This window comes from Tasmannia lanceolata, unplaced genomic scaffold (genome assembly GCF_043159265.1).
Source record: "Tasmannia lanceolata isolate RefF3 unplaced genomic scaffold, GAP_Taslan_0.1 ptg000044l, whole genome shotgun sequence".
Taxonomy (NCBI): domain Eukaryota; kingdom Viridiplantae; phylum Streptophyta; class Magnoliopsida; order Canellales; family Winteraceae; genus Tasmannia; species Tasmannia lanceolata.
In genome coordinates, this window is record NW_027518721.1 from 1,810,318 (window position 1) to 1,828,173 (window position 17,856).

A 17,856-nucleotide genomic window follows, 5' to 3' on the forward strand; every position below is an offset into this window, starting at 1 on the left:
AGAAACGTTCTTCTTTTCAATCTTCATCCTTAATCAACTAATTCTAAGATTCAATACCCTCTCATTCTAAACCCAAACCTTGGCTAAAAGCTCGTTGACATCATCTCTGGGGTCTCAATACCGTAAAACATGGTTCTTCATCAACCAAATCTAAGATTCATCACCATCTCATGCTCATCTCAAAACTTTTTTAAAAGCATCCCTCACACCATCTATATGATTTCCTACGTCTAAAAGATGGATGTTTTATAAAGTTTCTTATTTTTCTAAAATAAGAAACTTTCTATTTTTTCAATCTCCATCCTTCATCAACTAAATCTATCACTCAGTACCCTCTCATTCTCATCTCAAAGCATGGCTAAAAGCTCGTTGACATCATCTCTAGGGTTTCTTATGTCTAAAAGAAAGATGTTTTCTAAAGTTTGTAAAATAAGAAAATTTATATTTTTTCAGTCTCCATCATTCATCAACTAAATCTAAGATGCATTATCATCTCATCCTCATCCCAAAACATGACTAAAAGCTCCTTGACACCTGTCTCTAGGGTCTCCTACATCTAAAAGATTGATGTTTTGTAAAGTTTCTAAACTAAGAAACCTTCTATTTTTTCAATCTCCATCCTTCATCAACTAAATTGAAGATTAAATACCATCTCATCCTCATCTCAAAACTTGGCTAAAAGCTCATTGACATCACCTTTAGGATTTCATATGTCTAAAAGACGGATGTCTTATAAAGTTTGAGAAACAAGAAAGTTTCTATTTTTTCAATCTCTATCCTTCTTCAAATAAATCTAAGATTCAATTCCCTCTCATTCTCTTCCCAAAACTTGGCTAAAAGTTCTTTGACATCATCTCTAAGGCTTCCGACGTCTCAAAGAAGGATGCCTTTTAAATTTTCTAAATTAAAAATTTTCTATTTTGTCAAACTCCATCCTTCATCAACGAAATCTAAGATTGAACATCGTCTCATCCTCATCCCAAAACATCGCTAAAAGTTCCTCGACACCGTCTCTAGGGTCTCTTATGTCTAAGAGATGGATGTTTTATAAAGTTTATAAAATAAGAAACTTTTTATTTTTTCAATCTCCATCCTTTATCAACTAAATCTAAGATTCATTACCATCTCATCCTCATCTCAAAACTTGGCTAAAAGCCCCTTCACACCATCTCGAGGGTTTCTTACCTCTAAAAGATGGATGTCTTACAAAGTTTCTAAAATAAGAAACTTTCTATTTTTTCATTCTCCATCCTTCATCAACTAAATCTAAGATTTAATATAATCTCATCCTCATTCCCAAACATGGCTAAAAGCTTTTTGATACCATGACTAGGGTTTACTAAGTCTAAAAAATTGATGTTTTGTAAAGTTTCTAAAATAAGAAACGTTCTTCTTTTCAATCTTTATCCTTAATCAACTAATTCTAAGATTCAATACCCTCTCATTCTAAACCCAAACCTTGGCTAAAAGCTCGTTGACATCATCTCTGGGGTTTCAATACCGTAAAACATGGTTCTTCATCAACCAAATCTAAGATTCATCACCATCTCATGCTCATCTCAAAACTTTTTTAAAAGCATCCCTCACACCATCTATATGATTTCCTACGTCTAAAAGATGGATGTTTTATAAAGTTTCTTATTTTTCTAAAATAAGAAACTTTCTTTTTTTTCAATCTCCGTCCTTCATCAACTAAATCTATCACTCAGTACCCTCTCATTCTCATCTCAAAGCATGGCTAAAAGCTCGTTGACATCATCTCTAGGGTTTCTTATGTCTAAAAGATAGATGTTTTCTTAAGTTTGTAAAATAAGAAAATTTATATTTTTTCTGTCTCCATCATTCATTAACTAAATCTAAGATGCATTATCATCTCATCCTCATCCCAAAACATGACTAAAAGCTCCTTGACACCTGTCTCTAGGGTCTCCTACATCTAAAAGATTGATGTTTTGTAAAGTTTCTAAACTAAGAAACCTTCTATTTTTTCAATCTCCATCCTTCATCAACTAAATTGAAGATTAAATACCATCTCATCCTCATCTCAAAACTTGGCTAAAAGCTCATTGACATCACCTTTAGGATTTCATGTCTAAAAGACGGATGTCTTATAAAGTTTGAGAAACAAGAAAGTTTCTATTTTTTCAATCTCTATCCTTCATCAACTAAATCTAAGATTCAATTCCCTCTCATTCTCTTTCCAAAACTTGGCTAAAAGTTCGTTGACATCATCTCTAAGGCTTCCGACGTCTCAAAGAAAGATGCCTTTTAAAGTTTCTAAAATAAAAAATTTCTATTTTTTCAAACTCCATCCTTCATCAACGAAATCTAAGATTGAACATCGTCTCATCCTCATCCCAAAACATCGCTAAAAGTTCCTCGACACCGTCTCTAGGGTCTCTTATGTCTAAGAGATGGATGTTTTATAAAGTTTCTAAAATAAGAAACTTTTTATTTTTTCAATCTCCATCCGTTATCAACTAAATCTAAGATTCATTACCATCTCATCCTCATCTCAAAACTTGGCTAAAAGCCCCTTTCACACCATCTCTCGGGTTTCTTACATCTAAAAGATGGATGTCTTACAAAGTTTCTAAAATAAGAAACTTTCTATTTTTTCAATCTCCATCCTTCATCAACTAAATCTAAGATTTAATATAATCTCATCCTCATTCCCAAACAATGCTAAAAGCTTTTTGACACCATGACTAGGGTTTACTAAGTCTAAAAAATTGATGTTTTGTAAAGTTTCTAAAATAAGAAACGTTCTTCTTTTCAATCTTCATCCTTAATCAACTAATTCTAAGATTCAATACCCTCTCATTCTAAACCCAAACCTTGGCTAAAAGCTCGTTGACATCATCTCTAGGGTTTCAATACCGTAAAACATTGTTCTTCATCAACCAAATCTAAGATTCATCACCATCTCATGCTCATCTCAAAAAAATTTTAAAAGCTCCTTCACACCATCTATAGGATCTCCTACGTCTAAAAGATGGATGTTTTATAAAGTTTCTTATTTTTCTAAAATAAGAAACTTTCTATTTTTTCAATCTCCATCCTTCATCAACTAAATCTATCACTCAGTACCCTCTCATTCTCATCTAAAAGCATGGCTAAAAGCTCGTTGACATCATCTCTAGGGTTTCTTATGTCTAAAAGAAAGATGTTTTCTAAAGTTTGTAAAATAAGAAAATTTATATTTTTTCAGTCTCAATCATTCATCAACTAAATCTAAGATGCATTATCATCTCATCCTCATCCCAAAACATGACTAAAAGCTCCTTGACACCTGTCTCTAGGGTCTCTTACATCTAAAAGATTGATGTTTTGTAAAGTTTCTAAACTAAGAAACCTTCTATTTTTTCAATCTCCATCCTTCATCAACTAAATTGAAGATTAAATACCATCTCATCCTCATCTCAAAACTTGGCTAAAAGCTCATTGACATCACCTTTAGGATTTCATATGTCTAAAAGACGGATGTCTTATAAAGTTTGAGAAACAAGAAAGTTTCTATTTTTTCAATCTCTATCCTTCTTCAACTAAATCTAAGATTCAATTCCCTCTCATTCTCTTCCCAAAACTTGGCTAAAAGTTCTTTGACATCATCTCTAAGGCTTCCGACGTCTCAAAGAAGGATGCCTTTTAAACTTTCTAAATTAAAAATTTTCTATTTTGTCAAACTCCATCCTTCATCAACGAAATCTAAGATTGAACATCGTCTCATCCTCATCCCAAAACATCGCTAAAAGTTCCTCGACACCGTCTCTAGGTTCTCTTATGTCTAAGAGATGGATGTTTTATAAAGTTTATAAAATAAGAAACTTTTTATTTTTTCAATCTCCATCCTTTATCAACTAAATCTAAGATTCATTACCATCTCATCCTCATCTCAAAACTTGCCTAAAAGCCCCTTCACACCATCTCGAGGGTTTCTTACCTCTAAAAGATGGATGTCTTACAAAGTTTCTAAAATAAGAAACTTTCTATTTTTTCAATCTCCATACTTCATCAACTAAATCTAAGATTTAATATAATCTCATCCTCATTCCCAAACATGGCTAAAAGCTTTTTGACACCATGACTAGGGTTTAGTAAGTCTAAAAAATTGATGTTTTGTAAAGTTTCTAAAATAAGAAACGTTCTTCTTTTCAATCTTCATCCTTAATCAACTAATTCTAAGATTCAATACCCTCTCATTCTAAACCCAAACCTTGGCTAAAAGCTCGTTGACATCATCTCTAGGGTTTCAATACCGTAAAACATGGTTCTTCATCAACCAAATCTAAGATTCATCACCATCTCATGCTCATCTCAAAAGTTTTTTAAAAGCTCCTTCACACCATCTATATGATTTCCTACGTCTAAAAGATGGATGTTTTATAAAGTTTCTAATTTTTCTAAAATAAGAAACTTTCTATTTTTTCAATCTCCGTCCTTCATCAACTAAATCAATTACTCAGTACCCTCTCATTCTCATCTCAAAGCATTGCTAAAAGCTCGTTGACATCATCTACAGGGTTTCTTATGTCTAAAAGATAGATGTTTTCTAAAGTTTATAAAATAAAAAACTTTCTATTTTTTCAGTCTCCATCCTTCATCAACTAAATCTAAGATGCATTATCATCTCATGCTCATCCCAAAACATGACTAAAAGCGCCTTGACACCTGTCTCTAGGGTCTCCTACGTCTTAAAGATTGATGTTTTGTAAAGTTTCTAAAGTAAGAAACCTTCTATTTTTTCAATCTCCATCCTTCATCAACTAAATTGAAGATTAAATACCATCTCATCCTCATCTCAAAACTTGGCTAAAAGCTCATTGACATCATCTTTAGGGTTTCATTTGTCTAAAAGACGGATGTCTTATAAAGTTTGAGAAACAAGAAAGTTTCTATTTTTTCAATCTCTATCCCTAATCAACTAAATCTAAGATTCAATTCCCTCTCATTCTCTTACCAAAACTTGAGTCAAAGTTCGTTGACATCATCTCTAAGGTTTCCGACGTCTCAAAGAAGGATATTTTTTATAGTTTCTAAAGTAAAAAATTTCTATTTTTTCAAACTCCATCCTTCATCAACGAAATCTAAGATTGAACATCGTCTCATCCTCATCCCAAAACATCCCTAAAAGTTCCTCGACACCGTCTCTAGGGTCTCTTATGTCTAAGAGATGGATGTTTTATAAAGTTTATAAAATAAGAAACTTTTTATTTCTTGAATCTCCGTCCTTTATCAACTAAATCTAAGATTCATTACCATCTCATCCTCATCTCAAAACTTGGCTAAAAGCCCCTTCACACCATCTCTAGGGTTTCTTACATCTAAAAGATGGATGTCTTACAAAGTTTCTAAAATAAAAAACTTTCTAGTTTTTCAATCTCCATCCTTCATCAACTAAATCTAAGATTTAATATAATCTCATCCTCATTCCCAAACATGGCTAAAAGCTTTTTGACACCATGACTAGGGTTTACTAAGTCTAAAAAATCGATGTTTTGTAAAGTTTCTAAAATAAGAAACGTTCTTCTTTTCAATCTTCATCCTTAATCAACTAATTCTAAGATTCAATACCCTCTCATTCTCAACCCAAAACTTGGCTAAAAGCTCGTTGACATCATCTCTACGGTTTCAATACCGTAAAACATGGTTCTTCATCAACCAAATCTAAGATTCATCACCATCGCAAGCTCATCTCAAAACTTTGTTAAAAGCTCCTTCACACCATTTATAGGATCTCCTACGTCTAAAAGATGGATGTTTCATAAAGTTTCTTATTTTTCTAAAATAAGAAAGTTTCTATTTTTTCAATCTCCATCCTTCATCAACTAAATCTATTACTCAATACCCTCTCATTCTCATCTCAAAGCATGGCTAAAACCTCGTTGACATCATCTATAGGGTTTCTTATGTGTAAAAGATAGATGTTTTCTAAAGTTTATAAAATAAGAAACTTTCTATTTTTTCAGTCTCCATCCTTCATCAACTAAATCTAAGATGCAATATCATCTTATCCTCATCCCAAAACATGATTAAAAGCTCCTTGACACCTGTCTCTAGGGTCTCCTATGTGTAAGAGATTGATGTTTTGTATAGTTTCTAAACTAAGAAACCTTCTATTTTTTCAATCTCCATCCTTCATCAACTAAATTGAAGATTAAATACCATCTCATCCTCATCTCAAAACTTGGCTAAAAGCTCATTGACATCACCTTTAGGGTTTCATATGTCTAAAAGACGGATGTCTTATAAAGTTTCAGAAACAAAAACTTTTCATTTTTTCAATCTCTATTCTTCATCAACTAAATCTAAGATTCAATTCGCTCTCATTCTCATCCCAAAACTTGGCTAAAAGTTCGTTGACATCATCTCTAAGGCTTCCGACGTCTCAAAGAAGGATGTTTTTTAAAGTTTCTAAAATAAAAAATTTCTATTTTTCAAACACAATCCTTCATCAACGAAATCTAAGATTGAACATTGTCTCATCCTCATCCCAAAACATCGCTAAAAGTTCCTCGACACCGTCTCTAGGGTCTCTTATGTCTAAAAGAATATTGTTTTATAAAGTTTCTAAAATAAGAAACTTTCTATTTTTCAATCTCCATCTTTCATCAACTAAATATATGATTTAATATCATCTCATCCTCATTCCAAAACATGGCTAAAAGCTCCTCGACATCATGACTAGGGTTTACTAAGTCTAAAAAATTGATGTTTTGTAAAGTTTCTAAAATAAGAAACTTTCTTCTTTTCAATCTCCATCCTTAATTAACAAATTCTAAGATTCAATACCCTCTCATTCTCAACCCAAAACTTGGCTAAAAGCTCGTTGACATCATCTCTAGGGTTTCAATACCGTAAAACATAGTCCTTCATCAACCAAATCTAAGATTCATCACCATCTCATGCTCATCTCAAAACTTTGTTAAAAGCTCCTTCACACCATCTATAGGATCTCCTATGTCTACAAGATGGATGTTGTATAAAGTTTCTTATTTTTCTAAAATAAGAAACTTTCTATATTTTCAATCTCCATCATTTACAACTAAATCTAAGATTCAATACTATCTAATCCTCATCTCAAAACTTGGCAAAAGCTCTTTGACAACATCTCTAGGGTTTACCAAGTGTAAAAGATTGATGTTTTATAATGTTTCTAAAATAAGAAACTTTTTATTTTTTCAATCTCCATCCTTCAGGAACAAAATCTAAGCTTTATTACCCTCTCATTCTCAACTCAAAACTTGGCTAAAAGTTCCTTTACACTATCTCTAGGGTTTCGTATGTCTTAAAGATGGATGTTTTATAAAGTTTCTAAAATAAGAAACTTTAAATTTTTTCAATCTCCATCCTTCATCAACTAAATTTAAGATTCAATACCCTCTCAATCTCTAGGGTTTCAATACCAAAAAAGATGGTCTTTCATCAACTAAATCTAAGATTCAATACAATCTCATCCCCAACTAAAAATTTGGCTAAAAGCTCCTTAACACAATGTCGAGGGTTTCCTTTGTCTAAAAGATTGAAGTTTTATATAGTTTCATAAATCAGAAACTTTCTATTTCTTTCTATTTCTTCAATCTCCATTGTTCTTCAACTAAATCTAAGATTCAATACCATCTAATCCAAATCTCAAAGCTTGGCTAAAAGCCCTTCGACACAATCTCTAGGTTTTACTAAGTGTAAAAGATTGATGTTTTATAAAGTTTCTAAAAGAAGAAACTTTTTATTTTTTCAGTCTCCATCCTTCAACAACTAAATCTAAGATTCAATACCCTCTCATTCTCATTTTAAAACTTAGCTAAAAGCTCATTGACACGATCTCTAGGGTTTCCTATATCTAAAGGATGGATGTTTTATAAAGTTTCTAAAATAAGAAACTTTATATTTTTTCAATCTCCATCATTCATCAACTAAATCTAAGATTCAATACCCTCTCGTTCTAATCCCAAAACTTGGTTAAAAGCTCTTTGACATCATCTCTAGGGTTTCAATACCGTAAAAGATGGTCATTCATCCACTAAATATCTGATTAAATACCATATGATCCTCATCTCAAAACTTGGCTAAAACTTCCAGGACACCATCTCTAGGGTCTCTTATGTCTAAAAGATTAATATTTTATAAAGTTTCTAAAATAAGAAACTTTCTGATATTTAAATCACTATCATTTATCAACTAAATCTAAGATTCGATACCATCTCATCCTCATCTAAAAATATTGCTAAAAGCTCTTTAACACCATCTCTAGGGTTTCCTATGTCCAAAAAGATGGATTTTTATAAACTTTCTAAAATAAGAAACTTTTTATTTTTTCAATATACATGTTTCATCAACTAAAACTAAGATCCAATACTATCTAATCCGCATCTCGAAATTTGACCAAAAGCTCATTGACAACAACTTTAGGGTATACTAAAGGTAAAAGATTGATGTTTTATAAAGTTTCTAAAATAAGAAATTTTCTATTTTTTCAATCTCTATCCTTAATCAACTAAATCTAAGATTCAATATCATCTAATCCTCTTCTCAAAACTTGGCTAAAAGCTCCTTAACACCATATCGAGGATTACCTATTTCTAAAAGATGGAAGTTTTACAAAGTTTCTAAAATAAGAAACTTTCTATTTCTTCAATCTCCATCCTTCATCAATTAAATCTAAAATTCAATACCATCTAATCCTAATCTCAGAATTTTGTTAAACCCTCTTTGACACCATCTCTAGTGTTTACTAAGTATAAAAGTTTGATGTTTTATAAAGTTTCTAAAATAAGAAATTTTTTATTTTTTCAATTTCTATCAATCAGCAACTAAGTCTAAGATTCAGTACCCTCTCATTCTCATCTCAAAACTTTGCTAAAAGCTCATTGACACCATTTCTAGAGTTTTCAATGTCTAAAAGATGGATGTTTTATAAAGTTTCTAAAATAAAAAACTTTCTATTTTTTCAATCTCCATCCTTCATCAGCTAAAATCTAAGATTCGATACCATCTCTTCATCAATCCAAAACTTGGCTAAAAGCTCATTGATACCATCTCTAGGGTCAGCTATGTCTAAACGATGGATGTTATATAAACTTTCTAAAATAAGAAACTTTCTATTTTTTCAATCTCCATCCTTTATCAACAAAATCCAAGATTCAATACCATCACATCCTCATCTCAAAACTTGACTAAAAGCTCCTTAACACCATCTCTAGGATTTCCTATGTCTAAAAGATGGATATTTTATAAAGTTTCTAAAACAAGAAACTTTCTATTTTTCCAATCTCCATCTTTCATCAACTAAATCTAAGATTTAAAACCACCTCATCATCATCCCAAAACTTTACTAAAAGCTCTTTGACACCATCTCCAAGGTCTCCTATGTCTAAAAGATGGATGGTTTAGAGTTTCTAAAATAAGAAACTTTCTATTTTTTCATTCAATATCCTCTATCAACTAAATCTAAGATTCAATACCATCTCATCCTCTTCTCAAAACTTGCCTAAAAGCTTCTTTACACCATATCTAGGGTTTTCTATGTCTAAAAGATGGATGTTTTATAAAGTTTCTAAAATAAGAAACTTTGTAATTTTTCAATCTCCATCCTTCATCAACTCAATCTAAGATTCAAAACCATCTCATCATCAACCCCAAACATGGCTAAAAGCCCCTTGACACCATCCCAAGGGTCTCTTATGTCTAAAAGACGGATGTTTTATAAAGATTCTAAAATAAGAAACTTTCTATTTTTTCAATCAACATCCTTTATCAACTAAATCGAAGATTCAATTCCATCTCATCATCTCAAAACTTGGCTAAAAGCTGTTTGACACGATCTTTAGGGTTTCCGATGTGTAAAAGATGGACGTTTTATAAAGTTTATAAAATAATAAACCTTCTATATTTTCAATATCCATCCTTCATCAGCTAAATCTAAAATTCAATACCATCTAATGCTCATCTCAAAACGTGGCTAAAAGCTCCTTTACACCAACTCTAGGGTTTATTAAGTCTAAAGATTTATGTTTTATAAAGTTTCTAAAATAAGAAACTTTCTATTTTTCAATCTCTATCCTTTATCAACAAAATCTAAAATTCAATACCCTCTCATTCTCATCCCAAAACTTGGCTAAAAGCTTGTTGACATCATGTCTAGGGTTACTTATGTGTAAAAGATTGATATTTTATAAAGTTTCAAAAATCAGAAACTTTCTATTTTTTCAATCTTTACCCCTCATGAACTAAATCTAAGATTAAATATCGTCTCATCCTCAACCCAAAACTTGGCTAAATGCTCATTGACACCGTCTCTAGGGTCTCTTATGTCAAAAAGATTGATGTTTTTTAAAGTTTCTAAGATAAGAAACATTCTATTTTTTCAATATCCATCGTTAATCAACTAAATCTAAGATTCAATACCATCTCATCTTCATCTCAAAACTTGGCTAAAAGCTCCTTGACACCATCTCTAGAGTTTCCTATGTCTAAAAGATGGATCTCTTACAAAGTTTCACAAATAAGAAACTTTCTATTCTTTCAATCACCATCATTCATCAACTATATCTAAGATTAAATTTCCTCTCATTCTCATCATAAAACTTGGCTAAAAGCTCGTTGACATCATCTCTAGGGTTTCATATGTCTAAAAGATTGATGTTTTATAAAGTTTCTAAAATAAGAAACTTTTATTTTTTCAATCTCCATCATTCGTCAACTAAATCTAAGATTCAGTATCATCTCATCCTCATACCAAAACATGGCAAAAAGCTCATTCACACCGTCTCTAGGGTCTCCTATGTCTAAAATATGGAAGTTTTATAAAGTTTCTAAAATAAGAAACTTTTTATTTTCTCAATCTCAATCCCTCATCAACCATGGTTTAAAATACCGGTTTCGGTCCCTGAGAAAACTGTAATTTCGGTCAAAATTTCGTAAGAACATAAAATGAGTATTTATTTAATTTTCAAATTTCGGATAGAAATCCTGAAATTTCGGCCGAATTTTGTAACCAATATTTTTTTTAAAAGTCCCAAAAATAAAATTTCGAACCGAAATTCGAATATTCAGATTTCGGTCGAAATTTAAAACCATGTCATCAACTAAATCTAACTATCTCATCCTCATCTCAAAACTTGGGTAATTGCAACTTCACACCATCTCTAAGGTTTCAAATGTAAAAAAGAAGGATGTCTTATAAATTTTCAGAAATAAAAAACTTTCTATATTTTCATTCTTCATCGTTCATCAACTAAATCTGAGATTCAATTCCCTCTAATTCTCATCCCAAAACTTGGCTAAAACCTCGCTGACATCATCTCTAGGGTTTCATATCTCAAAAAGATTGATGTTTTATAAAGTTTGCAAAATAAAAAGTTTTCATTTTTTCAATCTCCATCATTCCTCAACTAAATCTCAGATTCAATACAATCTCATCCTCATTTCAAAACTTGGCTAAAAGCTCCATGACATCATCTCTAGGGTATTCTATGTCTAAAAGATGGATGTCTTAAAAACTCTCGAAAATAAGAAACTTTCTATTTTTTCAATCTCCATCCTTCAAGAACAAAATCTAAGATTCAATATCATCTCATCCTCATTCCAAAACATGGCTAAAATCTCCTTAACACCACGTCTAAGGTTTACTAAGTCTAAAAGATTTGTGTTTTATATAGTTTCTAAAATAATAAACTTTCTATTTTTTCAATCTCCCTCCTACATCAACTAAATCTATGATTCAAAACAATCTCATCCTCATTTCAAAACTTAGTTAAAAGCTTCTTGGCACTATCTCTAGGGTTTCCTACGTCTAAAAGATGGATGTCTTACAAAGTTTCTGAAATAATAAACTTTCTGTTTATTCAATCTCCATCTTTTATCAACTAAATCTAAGATTCAATACCATCTCATCCTCATCTCAAAATTTGGCTAAATGCTCCTTTACACCATCTCTAGGGTTTCCTATGTCTAAAAGACGGATGTCTTACATAGTTTCTAAAATAACAAACATTTTATTTTTTCAATCTCCATCATTAATCAACTAAATCTAAGATTCAATATCATCACATCTTCATTCCAAAACATGGCTAAAAGCTCCTTGACACCATGTCTATGGTTTACTAAGTCAAAAAGATTGATATTTTATAAAGTTTTTAAAATACGAAACTTTATATTTTTTCAATCTCCATCCTTCATCAACCAAATCTAAGATTCAATACAATCTCATCCTCATTTCAAATCTTGGCCAAAATCTCCTTCACACCATCTCTACGGTTTTCTATGTCTAAAAGATGTTTGTCTTACAAAGTTTCTAAAATAAAATACTTTCTGTTTTTTCAATTTCCATCCTTTATCAACTAAATCTAAGATTCATTACCCTATCATTCTCATCTCAAAACTTGGTTAAAAGCTCCTTGCTACATCTCTAGAGTTTCCTATGTCTAAAAGATAGATGTTTTATAGAGTTTCAAAAATAAGAAAGTTTATAATTTTTCAATCTCCGTCCTTCATCAAATAAATCTAAGATTCAATACCATCTCACCCTCATCTCAAAACTTAGCTAAAAGCTCATTGACACCATCTCTAGGGTTTACTAAATCTAAAAGATTAATATTTTATAAAGTTTCTAAAATAAGAAACTTTCTATTTTTTCAATCTCCATCCTTTATCAACTAAATCTAAGATTCAATACCATCTTATCCTAATCTCAAAACTTGGCTAAAAGCTCCTTCACACTATCTCTACGGTTTCTTATGTATAAAAGATGGATGTTTTATAAAGTTTCTGAAATTCCAAGGGTGGTCCCTAGTACGGCAACTTATGAGCAGGTAAAATTAGGTTGCTAACGAGTTTTAATCTTTTAAAAACTTCTAACCCAATTTTGAAGATTAAGAGATCAACAATGACAATAAAGCATACAAGTTAAATCCTAAGTGCAAATGCAAATTAAGAGCATGAGATAAGAGAGAGTGCACCCGAGATTTAAAGTGGTTCGGTCCTCAAACACACAAGGCCTACTCCACTCCACCAACCAAACTCGTTGATGGCTTAACTATTCGATCTTCTTAACTTCGGCGAAGATCAATGCCGATTACAATTCCGAATGCCTTTAACCTTGGTAGCAATCTTCACCCCGGAGAGTGGGCTCCGCTTCTCCGAACACTCGCCCGAATACAATCTTGATAAAGAAAGAAAGAACAAAAAATAATACCTCACAAGGGTTTACAAATTGTAGAAGATGTACAAATTTGAGCCTAATGATCCAAATCCTAAATTTAGAGGATGAAAGGCATAAACAAGCTTTGCTCACTCTTTGGATGTTCAAATGAAGTTTGTGAGTGTTAGGATTGATAATTGGGAGGATTAGAATACCCATATATATAGGAAAACCCAATATGACCGCTTGAGGGGCATTGTTGTAAATCTGGCAAAGTTCCCAACGGTCAAAAATCTTCCCGTTATAGTGGTCTTGGAGTTCCGAGAGAAATTCTCGAAGTTCCGAAAAATTCCTCGGAGTTCCGAGAATTTATTTCGGAGTTCCGGGAATGCAAACATAAGTTGGAAAAATTCTACTGGACCAAATCTCGGAGCTCCGAGGATTTCTCGGAGTTCCAAGCTCGGAGCTCCGAGAAGCCTAACAGCAGCAGATTTTCAATTCTGTTTCTTGGGCTTCCAACTTTACACCAAGTTGGGATTGTTATGAGGGTTCCAAAGTGTTGGAACACCACAAAGACAATCACATAAACATTTAGGGTGTGTGAGATTAACTTAATTTATGCCTTTCAAAAACCTAAACTAAGATTGGATCTTATACAATCTAATATGACTTTGATCTTCAATTGAGATTCAAGTCTTCATTCCAAGCCTTGGATCTCCGATGTCTTTGGCCTTCATAATGTGGTCCAATGACAGCTTCTTGGCCTCAATCCAAGCAATCTTGGCTTTAAGCAATTATGACCTGCAACTTAGACAATCAAACACATTAGTGATCTTAAATCACTTGTGTACTGGAATCATCAAAATAAGATGGGAATTACCAAGGTGGGAACCATTAGGCTTACAGTTTCTTAGATAAAAAACTTTCTGTTTTTCCAATCTCCATCCTTTATCAACTAAATCTAAGATTCAATACTATCTCAACCTCAACTCAAAACTTGGTTAAAAGTTCCTTGATAACATCTCTAGGGTTTCCTATGTCTAAGATATGGAAGCTTTATAAAGTTTCTAAAATAAGAAACTTTATATTTTTTCAATCTCCATCCTTCATCAACTAAATGTAAGATTCAATATCATCTTATCCTCATCTCAAAAATTGGCTAAAGGCTCCTTTACACCATCACTGGGGTTTACTAAGTCTAAAAGATTGATATTTTATAAAGTTTCTAAAATACGAAACTTGCTATTTTTTCTATATCCATCCTTTATCAACTAAATCTAATATTCAATACCATCCCATCCTCATCTCAAAACTTGGCTAAAAGCTCCTTCACACCATCTCTAGGGTTTCCTATGTTTAAAAGATGGATGTCTTACAAAAATTCTAAAATAAGAAACTTTCTATTTTTTCAATCTCCATCCTTAATGATCTAAAACTAAGATTCAATATCATCTCATCCTCATTCCAAAACATGGCTAAAAGCTCTTTGACACCATGTCTAGAGTTTACTAAGTCTAAGAGATTGATGTTTTATAAAATTTCTAAGATAAGAAACTTTCTTTTTTTCAATCTCTATCCTTAATCAACTAAATTTAATGTTCAATACCCCCTCATTCTCGTCCCAAAACGTGGCTAAAAGCTCGTTGCCATCATCTCTTGGGTTTCCTATGTCTAAAAGATGGATGTTTTTTAAAGTTTGTAAATTAAAAAACTTTTTTTTATATCTATCCTTTATCAACTAAATCTAAGATTCAATACCATCTCATCCAAATCTGAAAACCCGGATAAAAGCAGCTTTACAACATATCTAGGGTATCCTATGTCTAAAAGATGGATGTGTTATAAAGTTTCTAAAATTAGAAACTTTCTCTTTTTTCAATCTCCATCCTTCATCAACTAAATCTAACATTAAATACCATCTCATCGTCATCTCAAAACTTGGCTAAAATCCCCTTTACACCATCTCTAGGGTTTACTAAGTCTAAAAGATGGGTATTTTATAAAGTTTCTAAATTAAGAATCTTTCTATTTTTTCAATCCCCGTGTTTCATCAACTAAATCTAAGATTAAATATCATCTCATCATCATCCCAAAACATGGTTAAAAGTTCCTTGACGCCGTGTCTAGGGTCTCCTATCTTTGAAAGATGTATCTTTTATAAAGTTTCTAAAATATGAATCTTTCTAATTTTTCAATCTCCATCTATTATCAACTAAATCTAAGATTCAATAACATCTCATCCTCATCTCAATACTTGGCTAAAAGCTCCTTGACATCATCTCTAGGGTTACTAAGTCAAAAAGAAATATATTTTACAAAGTTTCTAAAATAAGAAACTTTCTATTTTTTGAATCTCCATCTTTCATAAACTAAATCTACAGTTCAATATCTTCTCATTCTCATCTCAAAACATGGGTCAAAGCTAATTGATATCATCTCTATGGTTTCGTATGTCAAAAAGATAGATGTTTGATAAATTTTCTACAATAAGAAACTATCTATTTTTTCACTCTCCATCATTCATCAACTAAATTTAAGATTCAATACCCTTTCATTCGCATCACAAAACATGGCTAAAAGCTCGTTGGCATCATATCTAGGGTTTCATATGTCTAAAATATGGATATTTTATATTTTTTTTTAAATAAGAAACTTTCTATTTTTTAAACCTCCATCCTTCATCAACTAAGTCTAAGATTCAAAATCAACACATTCTTATCTCAAAACTTGGCTAAAAGCTCTTTAACACGATCTCTAAACTAGTTTCTAAAATAAGAAACTTTCAATTTTTTCAATCTACATCCTTCATCAACTAAATCTAAGATTCAATATCATCTCTTCCTCATTTCAAAACACAGCTAAAAGCTCCTTAATATTGTCTATAGGGTCTCATATGGCTAAAAGATAGATGTTTTATAAAGTTTCTAAAATAAGAAACTTTCTATTTTTTCAATCGACATTCTTTACCAACTAAATCGAAGATTCAATTCCATCTCATCATCTCAAAACTTGGCTAAAAGCTGTTTGACATGATCTTTAGGGTTTCCGATGTGTAAAAGATGGACGTTTTATAAAGTTTATAAAATAAGAAACCTTCTATATTTTCAATATCCATCCTTCATCAGCTAATTCTAAAATTGAATACCATCTGATGCTCATCTCAAAACTTGGCTAAAAGCTCATTTACACCAACTCTAGGGTTTATTAAGTCTAAAGATTTATGTTTTATCAAGTTTCTAAAATAAGCAACTTTCTATTTTTTCAATCTCTATCATTTATCAATAAAATCTAAAATTCAATACCCTCTCATTCTCATCCCAAAACTTGGCTAAAAGCTCGTTGACATCATCTCTAGGGTTTCTTATGTGTAAAAGATTGATGTTTTATAAAGTTTCTAAAATCAGAAACTTTCTATTTTTTCAATCTTTAACCCTCATGAACTAAATCTAAGATTAAATATCGTCTCATCCTCAACCCAAAACTTGGCTAAATGCTCCTTGACACCGTCTCTAGGGTCTCTTATGTCAAAAAGATTGATGTTTTATAAAGTTTCTAAGATAAGAAACATTCTATTTTTTCAATCTCCATCGTTAATCAACTAAATCTAAGATTCAATACCATCTCATCTTCATCTCAAAACTTGGCTAAAAGCTCCTTGACACCATCTCTAGGGTTTCCTAGGTCTAAAAGATGGATCTCTTACAAAGTTTCACAAATAAGAAACTTTCTATTCTTTCAATCACCATCCTTCATCAACTATATCTAAGTTTAAATTTCCTCTCATTCTCATCATAAAACTTGGCTAAAAGCTTGTTGACATCATCTCTACGGTTTCATATGTCTAAAAGATTGATGTTTTATAAAGTTTCTAAAATAAGAAACTTTTATCTTTTCAATCTTCATCCTTCGTCAACTAAATCTAAGATTCAGTATCATCTTATCCTCATACCGAACCATGGCAAAAAGCTCATTCACATCGTCTCTAGGGTCTCCTATGTCTAAAAGATGGAAGTTTTATAAAGTTTCTAAAATAAGAAACTTTTTATTTTCTCAATCTCAATCCTTCATCAAACATGGTTTAACATACCGATTTCGGTCCCTGAGAAAACTGTAATTTCGGTCAAAATTTGGTAAGAACTTAAAAAGAGTATTTATTTAATTTCCAAATTTCGGATAGAAATCCTGAAATTTCGGCTGAATTTTGTAACAATTTTTTCTTAAAAAAAAGTCCCAAAAATAAAATTTCGAATTGAAATTTCAAAATTTGGTATTTATCGAAAAATGGGATTTTGGGAAATTTCGGTTTCGGTAGAAATTTAAAACCATGTCATCAACTAAATCTAACCATCTCATCCTCATCTCAAAACTTGGCTAATTGTAACTTCACACCATCTCTAAGGTTTCAAATGTAAAAAAGAAGGATGTCTTATAAATTTTCAGAAATAAAAAACTTTTTATCTTTTCATTCTTCATCGTTCATCAACTAAATCTAAGATTCAATTCCCTCTAATTCTCATCCCAAAGCTTGGCTAAAACCTCGTTGACATCATCTCTAGGGTTTCATATGTCAAAATGATTGATGTTTTATAAAGTTTGCAAAATAAGAAGTTTATGTTTTTTCTATCTCCATCATTCCCCAACTAAATCTTGAATCCTCATTTCAAAACTTGGCTAAAAGCTCGATGACATCATCTGTAGGGTTTCCTATGTCTAAAAGA